Genomic DNA, 5,871 nt, shown 5'->3' with positions numbered 1-5,871 from the left:
GAGTCCTAATAATGCTAATGGTATTTCTTTCCAGATTTATTAAATATGTTTTAGTTAAACTATGGACGAATTACTCCATCAATCTTAAAATAGTCCTTCATTTGTTTCTTTGCTCCATGATGTCTACTCCACAACCACTTGCTGATATCTTCAACTATTCAACTATAAATGTCTCTTTGGGGGTCAGAAAGGGGAAAAAAATCCAAAACAAACAAACAAAACAGAGGCTACTAGACACAGATGACTTTTGAGGGAAGCTTGGTTACCCATAGCTTTATGACATGGTTGTACACTAAACTATTTGCTTAGTTAAATGTTAAAAGCATAAGTAAAATTTGCCTTTTTTAAAAAAAGATTTATTTGTTTATTATCTATACAATGTTCTACCTGTATGAATGTCTGCAGGCCAGAAGAGGGCACTGGATCTCATTCTAGATGGTTGTAAGCCACCATGTGGTTGCTCAAAATTGAACTCAGGACCTCTGGAAGAACAGCCAGTGCTCTTAAACACTGAGCCATCTCTCTAGCCCCAATTTGCCTTTTTTTAATCAGCTAAATTTCTCAACTAAAATCAAAGATACTTAAGTCTCATATTATCACAGCTGAAAAACTGCCTAATGTCAAGAAATTGTAATTTTGTAGTCTTGTGATTTTTCACCTAGCCTGGTATTTAGAAGTTTTCAGGTTTGACTCAAATATATTCCTGGCTTTCTTTTTATGCACAATTCAGTGATTCTTTAAGTAACTAGTGGCTTTGTCTTATTTTTGTGAAATCATTGTGATTTCCCTTTAAAATTATTTTTTTGTGATGTCTGTGTAGACAAAAATATCATCTTATCACATATGCATAATTTTCTGGGATACGGGAAAATTATGATGACATATTTTGGCTTGTTATTTTTTAGAAGCGAGGAGGTTTGTCTAAGCTAGAATATAAATGATGGAGTTTATGTCTAAAAAATGTCTAAATGTGTTTTTTAATGAGGCATTTCTGTATTTCCCATGGCAATTTGAGATAATCACTGTGTACAATCTTTTAAAACAATTTTCTACATTTATTTTTAATTAAACTTGAGTAGGCTGAAAAAGAAATCCCTCAATTTACCTTCATATGAACACTCTATTTAATTCAGCTCTACCACCCTTCCCCCATTACCCCTCTGGCCAAGCAATAGTTGAACAACATTCTCATTCATTTTTAAATATGGATGTGTGAGCATTTTGTATAGTGGCACAATTTGAGTTATAAATCTTTGCTTCTGGGATTGTTCTAGGTTATATTTTAAAGATTTTCCTGGAGTATAGGCTAGCATTGAAATTTTGTTTCTTCTTTTTGAATCAAATCTGTGAATATTCTATCTAAAGAAATCACATGGATTTTATTGAGGCACCCCAGTCACTATTGCATTTATTAATCAAATATATACATAATAAATATATAACTGTTGTTGAATGACCTTGATATTGCTCGCTATTTGTTTGTGAGATCCAAAATGAGAAGGGGAGGGCTACCTCTTCATTAGAGATAAGCAACCTCATCTGAAAATTCTTATGTAAATGAGATTATTAAGGGAGTAGGTTGTGATTAATCACTCTCAGTCATCACAACTTTTCAGGGAAGTGGAAGCAAACACTTACTTTAAAGGTACAGTAAATAGGAAAGGAACAATCTGATTCTTTTGCAGACAGTTTGAAGACAGCAAGTCTGAGAAGACATGTTGGTGATCCCTGTCTCTGGTCCCCATCCTTCTTGTCCTTGTCCCAGGGCACTTCTTCCTAGATCCTGTAAAGCATCCAGGAAGAAGCGTCAGGCAACAAGCTTGGGGCCCTCTAACCCAGCACTTAGCCAGTGGGCATCACTGGCTTCCCCCTTGCCTTGTTCAAGAAGGTAACATTTCACCCTTAACCCCATGGGCAATCGATGCTTAGTAAAACCCAACACAGAACTGATGTGAGCAAGCAAGAGTTGCTCTTTGTGCTCAGGACCGGTGAACCGAGATGATTAATCCGGGTTTCCTACAAAACAACAACAGGGACTCGATTTTGCACTCAGAGAGGTATTTTTTCTCCAAAGGGCTCTGGGTGAACCACTCCAAGGCAATGGCTCATAATTATTTCCTTATTATCATTCTTATCCAGAGCTGAATTGTGATCAAAGAGAAAGCAGGTTGCTGATGGATTTGTATAAACTGTCATCTGACAGACTCATGATATGAAATGCTATCTGGAATCTTAAAACAAATAACTGTAATTACCACTTAATTGTATTTTGACCGTAAATCACGTGCCCTCCGCACCCCCTCACCCCCGACATAACATAATGTTAACCTTAGGGCAAAACTGAGCCATCAAGAGCCTGAACCTGCAATGAGAATACTGCAGGGGGAAAGGAACTCAATTTAAAGCATGTTAACTTTTATTAGCCTGAGCCATTACTCTGATAATGCTTCCTTCTCACAAAGTGTCTGCAACTGTTCTAACATCTTAACAGAATAAAACTACAAAAGACTATCCATACTGTCACCCGATACAAACCTTAAATTCAAACACAGAGACCCAGAGGTGGCGACAAGAACCTCAAAGTAACATGTCTTACGAGGAAGAGAAATAGCATTGAGACAGAATTAATATTTAATATTTTTACAAATATTAAATGTAGAACTCCAAAGATTTAAATTTTTTTTTTCACCTATTAACTGATTTGTGGAAGAGCTGATTCATTTTCAGATTGTCCCTAACATTGTGGAATATTATTTTAAGATGTGTTACATTTGTTTATGCTGTGGAACATTCGTTTAATGATGTAAAGATGTGTTTCTTTGCCTGTACAAAACACCTGATGGTCTAATAAAGAGCTGTATGGCCAATAGTGAGGCAGGAGAAAGGATAGGCAGGGCTGGCAGAGAGAATAAAGATGAGAAAAAAAATCTGGGAGGAGAGATCAAGGAGTAAGAGAAGGAGAAGGACATCAGGGGCCAGCTACCCAGCTACCCAGCAAGCCATGGAGTAAGAAGTTAAAGAAAGGGATACAGAAAGGTAAAAACCTTCAGGCAAATATAGACAGGATAATTTTAAGTTAAGAAAAGCTGGCTAGAAATAAGCCAAGCTAAGGCCAGGCATTCATAAGTAATAATAAGACTCCATTTGTGATTTATTTGGGAGCTGAGTGGTCCCCAAAAGAGCCAAAACAGTAAAGAGTAAAAACTCAGTATCAGTCCAGACCACCGGAGTCTAGCCCATCCCCCCACTCTCCTGATTGCTCCCTTAGGTCTGCGGAAGTCCCTCCGTCAGCTGGAAGTCTGCCTTTTGACTCAGTGACCCAGTTGAAGAGGCTTTCCTATCCCAGATAGGCTGCCCCTGACTGCTGGGCACTTGAAGGTGGTGGTGGGTAGGACGGGCAGGCTTCTGCTTTGACTTGTTCCATTGACCTTGGAGGCCATTTTCAACAGAAGGGACATAGAGGTAGAATCAGAGTTAGGACTGCAAGACATCGGATGCTGGAGCAGAGTCCTCTTTCCATCAGACCAAAGGGAAGTGATAATCTCGTTACTTCACAGTCCTGTGCTCTTCTTCCTTCACCTGGATGACCCTGTATTTCAGAAAGAGGATTTAGAAGATATTAATTTTTCTCTTATTTTGGTTTCTCCAAAGTCAAAGCTAGAGAATTTTAGCAACAAAAATAAGTACTACCATATTACAATCCAAACTATACTACATATATTCATTAGTAATATAAATTATTTACTGGACATGTAAGTAAAGAGAAGTGACAAATATTCTATGCAGAACAATTCCAAATAATTTATATAAGCAAATCATCTCAAGAAAGTGGATCAGAATTCCATACTCATAAATGTGGAGTGTATAGTATGATAATGGAGGTAGATCAGTGAGGCTTAGCAAAGTTTAACAATTTTAAGTAGAGAAACGTGACAAAAATGGGTAAAATGTTATCAGTTCAGTAGCCAGACGTTCGTGACTCCTTTTTATAGCCCCATAATTCTATAACCTTTGGATATAGCAGTTGGATATCCCCAGCTCACAGGGGAAATTATGGTGATATTCTGAGGTGGCTTAAAGATCATTAAAATAAGTGCGGCGATTCTTGTTTCTAGCTGTGACAGAGTAACTGGTATAACCCAATACTCGCTGTTAGGGACTTTAACAATCTGCTCTATTAACTGATAAAGAAGCAGAGATAAAATGCACAAGGATCTAAACAACCTGAGCACTCTGAGCAGTTCCAGTTCTATGGACATTTGTGTAACACTCTACCCCAAAACAAAAGATGTACCTGATTTTTTCAGTGAAAAACTCATCAAACTAGATCATGTGCTAGACCATCAAATTATTCTTAACAAACAGAAAGAATTAAAATAATAAAGAGCGTGCTTTTTGACAAGAATGGAAATCAATTATATATCAGGAGCATCAACATTTTTAGAAAACTTCAACTATTTGGACATTGATTGCATGCTTCTAAATATAATATAAAATAAGATATAATTGGAATAAGTTGTTTGAGTGGAATAATAATGAAATCCTATCAAGATTTGTAAGACACAGCTCAAACAATTATATATATAATCTCATAAATATATATAATATTTAGATGTTTATATTTAGAAAAAAAAGAATGATGTAGAATTATATGAATTTCTACCTTAAGAAATAAGGAAAGAAATAGGAGACATAAATCAACCAGTAAAACAAGAAACATTACGCTAATAAAGTCTGCAATGGTGGGACTAAGGTTATATCCCAATTCATAGCTTGTTTGCCCAGTGTGTGTGAAGCTCTGGATTCCATGGTGGTGCAGGCTTGCGGTCTCAGCATTTAGGAGGATGAGAAATTCAAGATCATCTGTGGCTACACAGGGGGTTCTAAGTCAAACCTGAAACAAGACAGGGGGTTCTAAGTCAAACCTGAAACAAAACAGCAAAACTAAGAAACCAATCTCAAATTAGATAAAACAGAAACATTTTTCTAAAAACTTCAAATTACCAAAATTAACTATATCTACTAGACAACAAATTGTATTCATTTCACACCAAAAACATCTTCATATAAACCATTTGGTTAGTGAACTTGACAAAACCTTTTTCTAAGAAATAATACCCCTGTAACACAGTCTTAAAAAAACAAAAACAACAACAACAACAACAAAAAAACAGAATAAAGCTTACTTTCTAACTACTTTTAATGACTCTAGTATAACCATAATAGCAAACTTATCAAAAGCTTTATACGAAGTAATATAGACTATTAGGAATATTTGTAAACAAATAATCAACAAGTTGAATCCAGAAACATACAAAATCATAATACACCATTGTCTTAATGTTTCCATTGCCGTGAAGAGACACCATTATCACGGCAACTCTTATAAGGAAAACATTCAATTGGGGTGGCTCATTTACAGTTTCAGCGTCATGGCAGGGAGCACGGTGATGTGCAGGCAGACATGGTGCTTCAGTAGCAGCTGGGAGTCCTACGTCTTGCAGGCAACAGAAAGTCGACTAAGACACTGGGTGGTATCCGAGCATAGGAAACCTCAAAGCCACAGTGACACATTCCTGCAACAAGGCCACATCTCCTAATAGTGCCACTCCCTATGAGATTATGGGGGCCAATTACATTCAATCTACCACAACCATGGTTACAGGAGGTTATCCCAGAAGCCAATCATTGGCCTGAGATTTCAAAATCAAAACCGGGTCTGCTGCACAGCGCTGTTAACACCAGTTTGGGAGGCTGAAGAGAAAACAAATGCAAGCTCAAAGCCAGCCTGGGCAAGGGAAAGAGGTCAAGCCAGGACATGGGGAGAGCTGCAGTCTCAAAGCGAAAGTGAAAAGAGCATGGGGAAACAGC

General features: G+C 37.2%; 1 long non-coding RNA gene across 1 annotated transcript; it reads right to left on the bottom strand.

Annotated features, from left to right (window-relative positions):
- Window positions 1-2,441: 2,441 nt before the first annotated feature.
- LOC128104361 (uncharacterized) lies at window positions 2,442-5,573 on the bottom strand. Its single transcript, XR_008215973.1, has 3 exons — window positions 5,421-5,573; window positions 4,724-4,894; window positions 2,442-3,589 (listed from the first exon to the last, which is right to left on the bottom strand). It is a non-coding gene; the product is annotated as an uncharacterized LOC128104361 (long non-coding RNA).
- Between the last annotated feature and the right edge of the window lie 298 nt (window positions 5,574-5,871).

The sequence above is a fragment of the Peromyscus californicus genome, unplaced genomic scaffold (genome assembly GCF_007827085.1).
Source record: "Peromyscus californicus insignis strain IS unplaced genomic scaffold, ASM782708v3 Scaffold_8__1_contigs__length_139910024, whole genome shotgun sequence".
Taxonomy (NCBI): domain Eukaryota; kingdom Metazoa; phylum Chordata; class Mammalia; order Rodentia; family Cricetidae; genus Peromyscus; species Peromyscus californicus.
This window is presented reverse-complemented; position numbering and strand designations above follow the sequence as displayed.